Source organism: Thalia democratica, chromosome 1 (genome assembly GCF_965202585.1).
Source record: "Thalia democratica chromosome 1, ktThaDemo2.hap1.1, whole genome shotgun sequence".
NCBI lineage: Eukaryota > Metazoa > Chordata > Thaliacea > Salpida > Salpidae > Thalia > Thalia democratica.
In genome coordinates, this window is record NC_139165.1 from 77,045,072 (window position 1) to 77,063,211 (window position 18,140).

Consider the following 18,140-nt stretch of genomic DNA (forward strand, 5'->3'; position numbering starts at 1 on the left):
ACAAAAAAAAAAGTTTTTAAAGCTTTGAATGTTGTCCATGCATTACTACAAATAGTTTTTGTTTTGAAAAGTATCAAAACAAGCTCAACAAGTCAGAAATGATTGATTACACTCGGATATTAATAATGGAATTTTTTGTATTTTTCCATAAACATTGTAGCTAAAGACGTACTGAAACGTTAGTTGCCAAACCCAACATTAATCTACGACTTCAAGTCAGTTTGAACCTTTTAACTGATTTATGTTGGCACCAGTCGACCTGGACCATAAAAGTTTTATTTACAGTCAAAATAAAATAGTTTGTAATCAGTCACAACGTTTACAACAAGTTTTTAATGATAAGTAAACTTGTTAAAAAGGTTTTACGAGTAAAATCATGTTTAACAAAGTATCATAACTAAAGGTTTTTTTTTAATAAAATACATATTTAAGCAATTTAGATAACAAAGTGTTTTTTCACAATAGAATAATAAAATGTTTAGAAATTGCAATCAAAAATAAGTTGAAATATGTATCATAAACAAAAGAATATAGAATTTTTAGTTTGAATAAAACAATTATATCTGCTACAACTTCGATTGTAAAGTTAATTTGTTAATGATTCATGACACTACTTAAAAACTATACAGTAGGAATAATAGTTTTAAACACAAAAAATTTGTTAAAAAACCTTCACTCTATAAACTAATGAAATAATAATGCATATATTTATTAACAATACAAAAGTAAGTAAACAGTTTTTACAAACCAAGTTTGAAACAGCTCATCTGTTTTGTATTCAAATATAATACTAAAACTATATAAGAATCATCGACAATTTTTATACAGTTATATTTTAAATTTAGTTGATTTGCGACTAAACTTTTATTTAAGTAAAATTTTGAATAATGTTTTTACAGTTTAAAGTGCAAAAATACTACATTATGCTTACCATTATCGTTTTTATACATAATGAAAAGGTGTTAGTATTCAATTTTCTTTTAAAATTAACTTTAATGAATTTTGCTACAACGGTTGAAGTATAGATCATTTATTTTAACATGATCATTTAAAAATATATATATATTATAGAAGAGCAAACTATTTTTAAAAACTCATAAGGAACATCATTAACCATATGTCAGTAAAATTATTATCGGTATTAAACCGTATACATACAAACACTATTTCATTTATACTTAATTATTCAGAGACAACATTTTGATTGATAATAGTTAATTTTTGTAATTAATCTGTCAACGTAGCTAGTAGACCTCGACATAAAGTAATCAGATTATTTCAAACAAATCGAATAAGTTGCTGATAGATGACAAAACATGCCAAAAAAACCAAAATGTTCGTAGACATTCATTTTATTGTCTTATTTTATTTAGGATAAGCGATAACTCAACGGAGAATATCTTGTTTTATTAGTATTGTTTTTACTGTTTGTATTCATTTTAATACAAAAACAGCACATAAATAATCATAAGTGGTTTCTTTAATTAAAATAAGTCATACTCAGGGTGAAAAAAAGTTGTTTTCTGTCTGTATGCTTATCGTTGTTAGAAAAAATTTCCTCTAAGTATACTTTTATATTTTTGTTGTTGATAAAAGTTACAACTAATTCTATGACATCATTGTATAAAAAAAGTACTCGTTTGACTTATTATGTAATTATAATAAATTCAAATTAATTATGGTAACTTGCCTGTAAAATAAGTAATTACTTTGGCTAATTGCATTTTGTTATGAATTTTGAACCTATGACTTTTTAGTAACTTAAATCCGTATGTTGCCCAATGAATATTTGAAAACTATTTTATATACAATTATATTGATTATATTTTCACTGTTTAAAAAAGTCTGCGTTTGTAATATAAATACAACTAAATAAAAAATAAATATAACTAATTAACAAGATAAACCTGATGTTTCTAATTTATTGTATTAAAATAAAGTTTGAAATATACGAATAGAATTTTGAAAACAATTTAAAATAAATTATGTTTGTATTTAAAATCAGAATAAGTTGTAGAACTCAGTAAAACATATGCATTCTTAAACTTTTTAAAAAAATGGTTTGTACAGAGTTTAGACAAAAGTATAAAAATTAACAATTTAAAATTAATAAAAAATTTAATAGACAATTCCTTATAATGATTAATTTATCAAAAGCAAATGTTACAAATTTAGCTGAATAAGTTGTTTATTGATAAATTAAAACTAGGTTAATTGATAATTAAATAATTTCAGAAGATAAATAACTGCACAAGCCGACTTCCGATCAGCTACAAAAAATATTAAACGATAAATACATTATTGATATACAGTATGTAATAAACAACACAAGTAAAATTAATGTTAGTTTAGTGTATATAAAGTTTAATGATTTTTTATCGTTTAAGATTAATTAATATGATTGATTTTTTATTTTTCAATTTTAAGTGTTATTTTTACACCCGTCGTTCTCTAGTATTAATCTATATCTTACACTTATGCAATAATTTAAAGATCCGTACTGATTTGATGCATTTAATTAATAACCTAAAATAAACAAATAAAAAAAAAATTAATTTTAAGTAAGCATTTGATTTACTGTTGTTTTTTAACTAGATTGAAAAGGTTAAAAATAAAAAAATCTCTTATCAAGATTGTAAAAGTTATTATAACAAAATTTCATTGTTTTGTGAGCTTAAAATTTTTTGTAGATAATTAAGTACACTTAGTTTTGACCAATAATATCTCTTTATTAAATTCAATTGTTAAATGCGTAGATAGTCTTGTGAGTGATAAAATTATTGTAAGTGTTTACGCCTTAATTTTAAGCTGAATAAATTGAGAGTCAGACTGAAAAGCGTTTGACTAATAATAAAAAAAAAATCAAACAAAATGTTTACAAAATAAATTAAATTTGATTTTTAAGATAAACTTTAGAGTCACAAGTTGTGACTTATTTTTTTTTTTTTAATTGTGTACGCCTTAATTTTAAGCTCTCTGGAGTCAGACTGAAAAGCTTTTGAGTAATAAAACCAAATGTTTGAAAATAAAAATCAAACAAAATGTTTACAAAAATCCACCAATCGAAAACTTAAACAGAAAATCACATGCCAATTTAATGCGCTTTTATCACGTCCGTTTATATAAAAAATCATACATAACTTCTACGAAAATCCGTCAAACGAAAACTTCAACAGAAATCACATTTAATGCGCTTAAATCACGCCTTTTACAAAAAAAAATGCAGAGAGTAAAAATTAAATGTTGCACAGGTGGTATACTTCCTACGTAGCCTCTATCAAACACAATTGTTCATTTATGCTCTTTAAGTAGATAAAATAATAAGTTCAACGGCCTTTTATGTCCGCCTGTTAAGTACAAATAATGTCATTAAAATTTACAACTTTTTTCGTTTCTCAAAATTAACAATGTTTGTTTTTATTTCGAACTCTCTTTCTAGCAAAGAGCACTATATAAATAGACAAGTTTAAATAATATAAGTTCGAAGGAAAAAGTTCTAAAACTAAAAAGTTTTTTACTAACACTTTTCTTAAAACTAAATTGAATTTTTTAAAACTAATTATTTTATCTAAAAAATATAACATTGAACAATTGTGCCTACAATAAATAGACTCAACTAAATAGTTTTATATTCTAGTAAGTTTTGTTTTTTTAATAAGTAAATAGTTTTTTGACTTTCAACAAAATTAATTAAAAATTCAGATCAAGTCTAAAGTTATTTTGTGATAGTTATACCAAATTGTGATAACAAAATGTGTTTGTTGATTACTAATTTAAATACCTGCTAGAAATACAGCTTTTATTACTATACATTAAAAGTAAACAATGGTGGTTTTAAATGTTCTTTATTTTTTTAAATAGTTAAATAAACCCAAAACAAACAGCCTATACAACTTTTAAATATACAAAACTATGTATCATGTTGTCTTAAAGTACTAAATTGGTACTTAAAAGTTTTATTTTTTACAACAAATCTGAATTTTATCGTACAATAAAATCTGATGTTGAAATAGGTTGAGAAATAGATAACGAGGCAAAATTTTATCAGTTTCATTAACAATTATTTTAACAAGACAACTTATAACTCAGAAAAAGTATGCTAGACTTAAAAATTTCTATATTTATAAAATAAAAAACAAGCACTTTAGTTTATATGCAAATAGATAAACTTTGCTTATGTTGTTAAGTAAATAACAAATGCAAATATAACTTTTAATCCACTACCGTCAATCAATCTCCCTTTTGATACAGACACTGGCCAGCAGAAAGATATTAAATCACGTTTCTGCGTTACAGGAGGCTTCAAACATGAAAATAAATGAAGTATATGAGCCAGGTGCGCGTCAACTATTACAAGTTAAATTTATCATTTTACTTCTAGATATAAGGTAAAAGAAAATTTTAGGACATATTTTTTTAGAATTCCACCTGTATACTTTTCTCGTTTCTGTATGTACTACGAGTTATAAAAAGTAGTTTTAATTGTATTTAGTATTGTATTTTAAATTCTAAACTAAGATGTTTAATTAAATTTAAAAATGATTTAGGCATATGTTTTATAAGCATAACCACTAAAGGCCGAAAATATAATAATAAAAAAATTAAAATGGAAAAAGTTTATTAAGTATTAATTAATTTATTTTGTTTAATTATTAGTTTATTTTGTTTAAATAAAGCAAATTTGTATTCTAAGTTTAAATAATTGTGGTAAATAATAGTTTTGAATAGGAATTTTTACTTTTTAGAACAAAGCTTTATTTTAAAGAAATTTAAAAAACAGTTATAAAATAAAACAGTTGAAAAATATACTATTTATTAATTGCAATTCATATAAAAATAAGTTATATTAATAATAAATAATAAATATATACATAAACCAATTTTCAAAACATTGATACTTTCATTAAAGATCTTATCTTTAAAACTAAAATATTATAACCTAAGTTTATATTTGCTTGACAGAAAAACGATGTAAAACTTCATTAAAATAAGATATGTCTCAAACTTTATATGTTCTAAAAACTTATATTTGTAAATGTCCATCATGAAAGCTTAATATTTGTTTTGTCATTTCTTTGTCAGTGGTTATTCTGTACTTAGTAATATCTTATCAGTATGAAGCATAAACATGTTTATACAACATAAGAATAAAATATGTTCAGAGTAAAGAAGTTATAATACTTTTAAATCTTGAGTTTTCAATACCTTGCTTCAAAAAAAATTTACGCATATATTAAATATATATTTAATTTTCTGGTTTTATATACCTTATAAATTTTAAATCTTAACATTTTAACACAAATATTGAAAAAAAACAGACAAACAGTGTCTGACCACCCAGAAAGTAAAATAATTTACAAGTATTTTAAAAACGTGCACATTCATTGACTATTACTATAAAGTACAAAAAACGTTGACAGGTTTAATACCCTGTCTTTTAATTAGGTCATCATAAGGCAATGATGCATAAGGAGCTTCCAACTGCAATAAAATACTAAAATTTGTAAGAATTCTGTTTTTACAGGTTTTTTTAAACAGATTTTAGAGCTGAACATAATTAGTTTTCAAATTCGTTTAACTTTTCAATGAACAAGTTAAACAACTTTAGGTACATTTTAAGTTATATAAAGGAAAAAACAAGTTAATATGTTTCACTCCAAACTATTTACATTCTGCTAAACGTAGAAAAAGTTCTAGTATACAGTTGAATAATTTTTTTTTATTTTGATATGTTGAAGTCTAATATAGATCATCTCAGTGAAAATTAATATTTGAAAGAGGTTGAATTTATTTAAATACTCTTTGCATTTCTTTTTGACGTCAATTCCTTCAAAAATAATTTTATGAAAAAAAGTATTTATACAGTTTACGAAAAATAAAACTTATACAACTGGAATATTACTTAGTAAATTTAAGTAATTTTAACGTTAGAATTTGCTAGTTTAATTTTATTCCGAAAACTAAAGAATAAAATTGAACTGTACTACAAAACAACAAAGTAAATGACTTTCTAAGTTTTATTTTAACAAGCTAAAAATTTTAATTCTTATCAAGCAATTTAATTTGGTTAAAATGTATTAAAGCTAGTTATTCAAACAAATTTCGAAAGTTTTTGTCTCAGTTTAAAGGAAGTAACTAATGCTTTCAAGGCTTACAAAATACAAGTCAATCAATAAGTCAATGAAGTAACAGATACATTGTATTCACAATGCATCAAAGAAAAATGCCGACGCTATGTTTACTTACATTAAGTGGGAATACTTTCAAATACAAGCCGTTAACAACAGCTAATGATAATGTCGTTTCCTTGGTTTTCCTTTTAGTTTCAAAACAAAAGCTTAAACCGTTTTAAATAAATTTCGTTTATATGTAGCACTTTTTTACAAATGTATTGTTTTAAAAATTTTAAAGAGAATGTTTTCATTTTTTAGTAAAATTGGCAAGCTGTAATATCTACATGAAAAATAAGTTCATAAGTTTATCATGATGAGACTTTTCAAATAACTATAATAAAATAAGATACATGTATATTGTTCGTTTTGAATTTATGGAAACAATAAAACTCAACGATCACAAACCTTTAGAATGAATTTATGACCTGATGCGTTCTTTTGTTAATTATAACAATAGTTTTCAAACTGTGAGCACAATCATAATCTTTATTCTTTATGCAGTGAAAATTTTCAACTAAGACTCTTGTAAAACAGAGATATGTTTTACATAAATAGAAAAATTGTTAATAAACAATTGTTTATAGAGTTTAAAGTTGTGTTATAGTCATTAAAGAAACAAAAGTGTTTTTCACTTATTACCTATATTTTGTATGCAGCAAACTTGGACTCTAAAAACTATAAACTTAAAAACTCTATAAACTAAGATTGTATTTTTTAATACTTTTGTATTAGTAAATTAAACTAATGTCTTAATTCCAGTTTATTCATAACTTAGCAAACTTTTAAACTGATAAAGAAAATATAACTTATTTTATATTTTTCTATGGAACTAGTTTTAGGTATGGTAAAAATTTTAAAAGCTAAATATACAAAATAAACTTTGAAAGAAAAAAGTTAATAATAAAAAAAAGTAAATAAAAGTATTCTGTAATTAAACTTTTAACCAGATGTGCAAACTTATCAGTTAACCAGTTAACTATCAACAGTATTAGAGAAGATACAATTGGAAGGTGTTAATTAGTGTTAAACCCTTTGTTTAAACAAAGAATTAAGCTTATATTCATTACTTATTGAACGAATCACAATATAACGATATGTTATTGAAGACATTTAAGAAGCTTAATAATACTTATCACTTAAGTTATAATGAATATTTAAATCATGAACTATAAGCTTATAAACTGGCATTGTTACATTACTTAGTTTATTTAGTTCGTTTAAAACTTGTGATTGAGTATTTTATTAAACTAAAAAAAAAAATTGTGAATTTCATTTTACTAAAACCTTGGTGTAACTTTTTCAACAAAAATTTTATTTTTTTATTTTTTATTTTTTATAACGGGCAAACCAATATTCACAACTAGTATGTATATAAATAGGATGTTTTAGCTAACTTTATTAACTTGTAGTTTTTAAAATACTTCAAGTTTAAATCAGTAACGAATTTCGGAAAAACAACTAGTATTTGCAAAAGTACAGCAGTAAACTGAAAGCCATTGTTTCATTTATAAGTTGATTTAAAGTTTTTAGTAAAGCTTTTTTATTTTACACTTAACATAAAGTAAATCATATTATATTTAAGAACAGGATTTTAAAAACTAAAATTATAAATCAATTTTTTTTTTATGTAAAGGTTTACTTTACTAAATAATGAACAAAATTATAAAGAAGTTGTCTACAACATTAATTGTCATCTTTATTAGCATTGCTGACATCGTTTCTTATTTAGAGACTGTAAATATAAAAAATATAATTTTTATCTTTATTTTATCATGAACACGGCTAAATTGACGTAAAAGTTGTCTTTAAGGAGCATATTTATCTGAGATAAGATCAAGAATTTTGAATAATTTAGTCAAATATTTATCGACTTTGACGCGCTTAAAATAAAAAATTCTTGATTTCACAAGCAAACTTTTTTCAACCATGCTACTTAAATTCTAAAAATATTCAAATCGTGTTGTGAAGTTTTTACTGAAAATGTTTCTAGGTAGGTTAATTAGCTAGTTGTACTAATAGTTTGACCTTTAGATTTATATTATCTTAAGTAAAGCTTCTTTGACAAACATAAAACACCTTTTTTAAGGTCAACTACATTTTATTATGGCTACTTATAATATTTCATGTTTCTCATCTAAAAAACTATTTGCTTGAAAAAATGATGTTTTAATAAAAAATTAAAATCAAAATGGTATATGTATGTGATAAGTGTAATTTATAGTCAGAAACTTTGCAACTGTTCAAAAAGTCAGCAAAGTTTTTTGCATTTAGCTAGCAGTTCTAATCTAATAAAATAAATTTGTGTGTAATGTACTTTATCGTTTTATTAACGTAGATTTACTTAACTGTCGTGAATTAACTTGTCAAAGAAGCTTAATGATTGATGAGTTGATACATGTGTTAAACATCTCTAAATAGTTTTATCAGTAAAAAATAATCATTACAAAAGACTAAGTAGTTTAACTTGAAATGATATGAAATATTAAAATACCGTATAAAATAATTGTGATTAACTGTGAGTTTTGGAAGTAAAGCTTTTGTGTTTTATGTTTTGAACATAGTAGAAAACTAAAAAAGAGTTTTAAAAAAAATTATTTAAAAACTTGTAATTTGAAAACACCATAAACTATTGTTTTCTTAGAATTAAACTTAAAATAAGCATAACTGAGATAAAAGCTTAATCAAAAAATTATTTTTAACTTTAAACTACAATGTAATTAATTTCATAAAAAAGTTAAACGGACTATTGTTGTTTTTTACAGTCGGTAACATGAAAAATTATCGCAATAAGTTCCAATCAATCAAATACAATAATGTTTTAATATTTTAGTTTTTTCTACGTATAACCAAAATTAAAAAACAACTTAAAAGCTTATATTTTGTTTTTAAAGTATACAAATATAAGATATAAAACCAGTTTTTTGGTTTGATCAAAAGTTATAAACTTGTTATGTCAGATTATCTCGTTATAGTTAAAAATGTATATATTGAATTAAATTTTTTAAATGAAAATAAACCGTATAGAGACTTGAAAAGATTTAAAAAAAATAGTCAACCAACATTGTAACTTATTTATTTTGGTACAATTTTTTTTTGATTGTTTTACATAAAGGTAGTAATACCGTGATACTTTTGCTTTTTTGGTTCGGACCAATTTGTAAGAGTGTGTAGTTCGATAAAACTACATTAAAACAGTACTTAATGCATAATAAAATTTTATAGTTAATGACTAATTTTTACAACTAAGTTGTATTATAAAGCTTAGAGCTAATGAGTTTGTAGTTAAAAAAATGTATTAACAAGTTCGACAGTTAAGTTTTACGTTAATAGACTGAAAAAATAAATATAAATTAAATTTTCAAACAAATCTTCAGTATAAAATTTTAAAATTTACAATTTGGTTTATTGCAAAGGAAATGTGATTAAAAATAATGGAAATTCTGATAATAAAATGCTTATAAATGCTAAAAAATGGAAATCCATATTGTAAACAAAAAGTTCACTGGTTCAAAAATGTTTTTGTTTACATAATGAATTTAAAATATGTTCAAATCAATTGCAATTATACTTTAGGAAAATCCTAAATTAACGAGCTGATGTTAAAGCTGTACTTTAAATACTTATCAATTTAAAGTTTTTAATACATAGGAAATTTTAAACAACTTTAACAAAACCAATTTTAGAGGCACGTTTATTATTTTAATTTAAAAATTAACTTACATATTTTTTTTCTAAAATCGTAATTAATTTTGAAAGACTACATCCAATATCCCTTCGTTCATTTATTGAAAAAACCTAAAACAAAACGGAACTTAAAACTGACGACATTTAAAAAGTATTTATGTTTTTCGTTTTTATCATTAAGATGTGCCAAATTAATAGTAATTTGTATGAGACCCATTTAAGAGGTTATTGATACAAATATAAAGAGCCATTTAATATAAAAAACATAATACTTAAACTATCACTTTATCTCTATTCATTAATTCACAATAGTATGAAATTAGATTATTCGTTTGTTTAAAAAATAAAAATTATAAGAAAAAGAAGTTATAAAATATAGATAAAATTTAATTTGTTTTTAAATTATACTGTTTTCACTATTTTTTATCATAGTATCATTTATATTTAATTTATTTTTACTCGTAAAATATTTTAAAGCTATCTAACTTCATTATAAACACAAGTTAAAATTGCATAAAACCACTTTTTTTTTGTAAATGATTTCATATAAGCAAAGGAAACAATCACCTAAGAAAAACAAATCATGAATCGAAAACAACTAAATAATGCATCTATTCATTTAAACAAATACGTATTAAAAGTTATAATTAAGCTCCTAATTACTAAGTGTTATTCTTCAAAGCTGCTATATTGTTTTAAAAACTCAAAGTTATAATTAAACAATATGACACATGCGCACACATATCAATCAATGTTTAGAAATGTAACACTTAATACATTACAAACTGCGATGGGTGTTAGATGCTTGAAGTTTATCAATCAATAATCCGATAATGTAAAATAATTTTAAAATTAATATAGAACTATAACACTTTGACTTTAAATTAACTTTAAGGAGTTACTTTAAGACTTTATAAGGTGCAAAACGTTATAATTTATATGTACGCTAACAAGTTGTATAAGCAACAAAAACTTTAATTGAAAGGTAATTAATTAATTTTTATAACATTTATACTGTTTTAGCTAACCAAAATACATAACAATATAAAACAATAGTTTGAATTTTTTTCGAGTTTATAACATTATTAAAGTTATTACATCACTAGAAAACAAGCAAAATTTTGCTGAAAGCAGGTAAAATTTTGTTTTACTTCACAAGTTTTAGAAAAATTTTATAGAAACCATTTTTTATGTTTAGCAAAGGCTTCGATATACGACTACATCTCGTTTAATTTATTTCTTTTTACTTTACTATTTCCAATTCCAAAATAAATTTGAAAATATATTGAAGATATTTACATTCTATATTAGATACATTATACGTATATCAATTTAATCGTTTAAAACTGTTTTCTTTGGACAGCCAACTATTTAAACACTTTTTTAAGAATTCTTGTTCAGTAATTTTTGATTCAATACTTATGTTTTTATTAAAGCTATTTAAAATGACCTGTTTAACAAAAGTATATAAAAGATATTATTTAAACTGAAACACATCTGACTCTAATGAGATTATTACGTATCTAGATTGATACGTCAAAATAGCTGCAACACAAAAATCATGAAACTATATTTAAATTATTTGTACCAATTTACCTTGAGTCAGTTACAAACCTTAAATATCTAAAGTACAAAAAAATGATTAATTACTTTTTTAAATTTGTACTTTATTCCTAAACTTTTAAAGTTTTTTTTTTTATAAGAGTTCAAGAAATTAACATGAAAATGATACTATTTTAACTAGTTTAAATATATAATGACAGAAAATTTTATTTACAAATTTATAAATGCAACAGTAATTAGTTAAGGTCCTATAAGTGTTTAGTAACTGTTAACGTTTTTTTGTTTCGTCTTAATTGTGGATTAGATTCTTTTTTTATTTTAGCCGTGTAAAATAGAAAAATAGAACTATTGTCAAGTGACTGTTGAAGTTAAGAGTCCAGGTTATTTCAAATTAATTTAAAACTTTTATTTTATAAAATTTTTTTGAGTATTTGAATGTGCAAAAGTTTCGTTTTCATAAAATGTTCTACAAAAAATCTTTATTAAAAAGTTTTTTGGTATAATAAGCAAACTCTTACATATGTATATAAATTTTAACTGTTTCTGTAATTTTATTTGTTAAATTTATTTTTTCAAGCTTTTTTTTAATTATTTAAAGCTGTGGAAAAATACTAATTTTATTAATAACTTTTTCTAAAATTCTAACATTTGTACTGTATAATATAAATAACAATCATTGTTTCTAAAAAAAGTTTTTTTTTTTTTTCTTTTTTCAAAGAAACAAAATATAATTTTGATTATAGTTAATATTAGTTTGAAAAATTGAATTCAAATATTTTTAGGAAATTCAGTTAAGATGCATCTGTTGTTTTTAAATTACTTAACAAAACACGCTTTAAATTAAGCTATTAAGGTGTCAAACTTTTATTGTATTTTTATATCTAAACCATATATAAAAACCTGTTTTAAGTGAAGTTACTTTGAAATTTCGTGACATCATTACAGTTATTCAAGGTGTTTATTTATATTTATATTAAAAAAAGAAAACATGTTAAAACTTCTTGATATAAAATAAAAGACATTAATGGCAATAAGTTTCATTAAAAAAAAATATACTAGTAATAATATTAAGCTCTTCATTTCTCTTCAGTAAACAATCAATGTATTTTTATAGTTGTACTTTTTTGATAACCAACATAAATTATTGTAATTCTAAAAGTAAAAAACTGTAATTTATTAAAAATAACTAGTGCTTTTTTAATTATGATATCAGCTAAGTTTACAAAACTTAATGTTTAAAACCTAATTTAACTAAATAACATTTTATAATTTTAATTTTTTAACTTTAGGGTGCACGACTATTCAAATTCGGACAGTTCAAATTTTCGACAATTCAAGTTCTTTAAAAAAATTGAAAGAGCCACAACTAAAAATGTAATGCATATTTGTCAAATATAAAAAATACATATGTAGGGTTTTTTATTATCTACAAGTATTTATTTTCTTTTTGCAAAACATTAAATATTTTATGAGATGTGGCTCAAAAAAAAAAAGACGTAGTTATTTTTATTAATTTTAAAGTATCTTAAAAAATATTTAAGAAATTGCAAATAAAAAAAAATTGGCTTGTGGATATTAACATGATCTAATAACGTATTTTTTTAGATTTGTATTATATTTTGGGATATATTCTTAGATATATTTTTTAAGAATTTTAATTGTATGAATTAGAGTTGTCCGAATTTGAAATGTCATGTAACCATTACTTTATACTAACAAGATCGTTTTTTTTTAGCTACTCGGTGATTATTTAATTTAATTAAACGTTGAAAAACTTTAATATGAAGTTTTTATGGTTTACTTTATAGTGTTTAAATGAAATATATTTAATTAATAAATAAACGTTTAGTAAATGTTAGTTTGCTTCCACTTAAAAAGGTGTTAAATTTACACTTCAAAAAATTACTTGGTTATATTTTGTAAACTGTTTTCTCTGGCTAAGTAAAAGTCATTTTCAATTAACTTATGCTAATCAACTGCTTCTTTTTTCTCTCTGGCTGTGAGTTAAATTTACTATGTTAGTATTTATAGAACTTAGATAATAGAAGAAACAACTAAAACAACACATTAGATGTATTTTGAAGTAATTAAATAAAATATATAGACTTTTTTTTATGTATAAGTGAAACTTAAATTTTAAATTTCTTAAACTATTTATTAGAACTATAGAGGCCTGAATCGATTTAAACATATTTAGCTCTCTTAAAGTTTATTTAGAATAAAATGAAAACGTAAAGTGAATTTATAGACGTGCATAACAATTTGTAATTATCTAAGATTCTGTTAAATGTATACTTATAAACAAACTACAAAATATTTTTATCTTGTTTCTGTAATCTTATCAAACAGTTGAAGTAAATCTTCAATTTTCACAAATGATAAATTGCAATAACTTTACTATAATAAAAACCATAAGTTCCTCTTTAGTAGTAAGAAAGTTCAAACGATAAAAAATACTATTTATAAATATTTTTTTTGGTAGATTAACTTCACAATAAATCTTCGTAAACTCTTGTGTCAACACTGTTTACACTGAAGTTGCCGATATCAAAAGCTTCTGACTAATTTGAAACTTTTTTACTTGAGTGTTTTGTTTAACAAGCTTTCAGGTGTAACAACAAGTTAAAACATCAAATATTCGCAAACAAGTGAAATTTGGTAATTTGTTTTAACAATTTTGTATTATTTTCAATTAACTGATTTGTTTCAACTCAATTTACTACATTATAAATAATTTCAAGCTAATTTTTATTTTGTCGAAATGAGTTAAAAGCCAGGTTAGAATGAATTATGTTGAACTACATTGTAAATTAATTGTCATAAAAACCATTTATCATTTTAATATTTTTACCATACTTAGTTTAAACTGTTATAAAATAATAAAAATACAGAATTTTTATTAAAACTATATTGGGGATTATTATAGTTTTTTCGTTTACATCGTTATTTCGCAGTTCTGTGTTAAAATTAAAAACGATCATTAAAGCAGCATTTATTACTTATTTATGATTAAGACAGATAATGTTATTTTCTGTGATTTTCTCCATGTATGTATTTATATATATATATATATATATATATAATTTATTCAAATGGCGATTTTAAAAATTCTGGAACATATGTTTCACAAAGCTTTAATTTTTCATAAAGCTTTGACCATCAGCCAGTTATATTCAAAAGTGTTTACGTTTAAACATTAACCTTATTTTATATATATATATATATATATATATGTATTTGTTTATTTATTTGTAATTTACATCAGTCGTTTTGTTGATAAAACAAATTTACATTTACCACAATATGTTAATAATTCGAAGAAATATTTAATTAAGCTTCTCCATAAATAAGAATCTACGTAATATTTAATCGAGCTAATTGATTTAAAATTTAACATGACAGCTTTAAGTTTATTTTTACCAGTTTTCTTTTATTTAATATGTTTTTATTTTACGCTGGACTGTTTATTACTAAATACTTAAGAAGTCAGTTTACGTATTTGACATTTGTTCTTAATCTATAGTCTGTGAATTTGTTTTTTAATTATCAAAATCGACATTAGAAAATAAAATATTTAAAATTTAAAATGCTTTCAAACTACTTACATGGTTTTTGTCTAAAATATTTTTAAAGATTTTATTATCTTTTCATTAGACTTTATTTTGTTTAGATTTTTGAATCTTCAAATTGAATAGATAAATTTAAAAACAAAAATTACTATGACTTAATGATATACTATCAAAATCCACCCGCGTTCAAAATCCACCCGATTTTTTAAATATTTTCTTTATTTATTTTATACATATTTTGCATTTTTTCAATTTTTTTTTTCATCATCGCTATTACCCCTAACCCTTACCTTCGCTCGGTAAGCGGTTCTCGAATTTGAATAGGTGATTTTTGATCGCGGTGGGTTTTGAGCGTGTCCCGACTTAATACGTATGTTAGCAAGTTTTCATATATGTTTATATACATTCATACATATACATATTGCATCAATCCCTATATATTCGAATATGTTATCTCTTTACCTCAAAATATGACACTTAATCAAAAATATTTTTTTAAGCTTGAGAAATATTAATTTATGTAAAACAGACATAAGCTTATTAATGTTGAATTTAACAAGACAGTTTTAATTGTATTTTTGCATAATTTTTTGTAATTTAATATATTTTCACTTAAAATTGGATCATCTTGATTTAAATATTTAAGATGTCAATTTTCGTGTATAACACTTGACATATGGTTTATTCTGTCAACTTATTTATCTGTTATATATGAGTTATTTTACCAAAAAGCTAAAAATTATATTAATTTTATAGCTGTTACTATAAAACATACAATATCAGTTTTTAAGTTTTTTGTCACTATTGACTGTCGTGAACTTTTTTTAGAAGATTAAAACTATAAAAGTAGATTTAAATCCTTTAAAATTTATCTACATTTAAATTCGTTTGCCAAATCTACTTAAACTCCAGCATATAATTTATCCACTTTTTTCATTTATTCAATACTTTCAAAGTAAAACTTAAAAATACCCTTTTTTTAATAAAAACTAAATGTTTACTGATTTTTATAAAGTTTATTTTATTGTTTTCAAGTAAAACTATTAGTTGTTTTCTACATTTTAAAAAAACCGCTTACTGACTTTTTGAAATTAATTAAGTTTTGTTATTTTTTTGCATGTCTGTTAGCATTTACTTTATATATAAATTTGTTAAAAACGTCGGTTTATCAGCTAATCAAGGCTAATAACAGAACAAGTCAAAAAAGTGTTTTTTGTCAAACATAATAAAACGAATAAACGTTTCTGTTAATATGAATTGTTTAAAGAGTTATAATAAAAAGTCTAAATTTATTTGTTACTTTTTATTGAGTATAATGAATTGAATTTATGTAACTATTTTCAATGTTAAAACTTCATTTATAAATACAAACCATCTTTAAAAAATGCTAAAAAAAAAATGTAAAAAGTTTTCAAGTTATTGTTTGTCTTTGTACCTTAATCATTATAATTTTTTTTTAATCAAATTTTTGCTTTACTTTAAGGTTTAAAACAAAAATAGAAAGCAGAAAGTTAAACCTGATACTGTCAATCAATCTTATCATTTTATGAAAATAGCATGAAAATTGCAACAAAAATAAAACTTTGAATCACAAATGTAACAGGCGGTTTTAAATGTCAAAAGGAAAGACCTCACCTCACAGACAGGTGTTGCTGAAGCTACGTTGAAGGCAATTTAGTAATTTATAAGAGGCTCGCATGTGATATAAGCAAGAGAAATTATCTGCTTGTTTGACGTGCCACCTGTGCGATTTTTGCTTCACTTTTTATACTTGTTTGCCTAAAACGTCATCTCTTCTGCTCAGAACAAACAAGATGAAGAGAAATTTTAAAGCTTCTATGTAAACAGTTCTCAGGTTTTTTAAACATGATTGTTGTTTCGCTTTGATGTAGAAAGATTTATTTTTTAACTTACTATAAATAGCATTTAAGCTTAAGAGTACAGTTTTGTTCTTATTTTCTTAGTTTTGTTATAATATACTAAGATTGGTTAAGTTACAAACATTTAAATGTAGTGCACATGAGTAAAAAAAAGTAGTATCTTTAGTTGTTATACGTGTAATAGAAAAACCTTACAGTTACTGTTTACACAAATAAAAAAAGTTTAATTGATAATTTAAAAAATGTACTAACGAAATAATTCATTTAAAACTTTTGATCAAAATGTTAGGTATTTAAATACTTTAAAAAACGTAAAAGAACACTAAATAGTACACACAATCAGAATGAGAATTAAATTAAACTATTTTTTTATTTACTACATAAAATTTGTTTTAGTTTAAAAAAACAGTATGTTAGTTTTTATAAACATATTAATCATAACCGTAAATATTTTATGACTACTTTAAAACAAAGAATTTAAAACTTTTTACGGAATCTGATGTAATCTTCAATTACTTATTCAAAGCTTAAATCATGTTGTTTTAAAAAAAATTAACCTTATTTTTCAATTATGCTTTAAAACTTACTAAATTTATGACCGTAAAAACTAAGTTTAAGGGCGAAATCAAGAAACAATACTATTATGAGTTCTACCTACCAGGTCAACCGAAGTTAAACATGATCTAAGGGTGAAAAATTCATCAAACTAATTTATCTAAAAATTAACAGGTGTTTAAATAGTTGTTTTAAAAATTTTATTCTTTTTAGTATTACTCTACACGTTTATATTATAACTTGAAATATCATTCAAATCAAATACTCAGCTTTCATAAAATTTAGTCCATTTTTAGTTTGTAACTATAAAACTTACATTAAAAGCATTATTTTTTTAATCTGTTCGGGCTTTTCACCAAAAACTAGTGATTAATTTCAAAACTAATTCTAATAACATTTAATTTATTTTTTTTAAGACGGTTTCACCATTTTAATATAAACTACTGTACAATTGTAAACTATACTTGATTTCTATAAAAAGACATTTGATTTTAATTCACAGATTATTAACTTATACTTAGCTATCGCGGTAACAAAACTAAGTTGTATTACAAAAGATAAGGTTGAACTGAAGAGGCTGACAAAAACCGAACAGGAGTTTAAATTTTTTACTCGGAAAGTTGTGCCGAATTCTAATCGGCTAATGATCAGAGACAGCAGCATAATTTATCCAAGTGGTGTACGACTCAATAACCAAAATTTTTTTGTACACCATA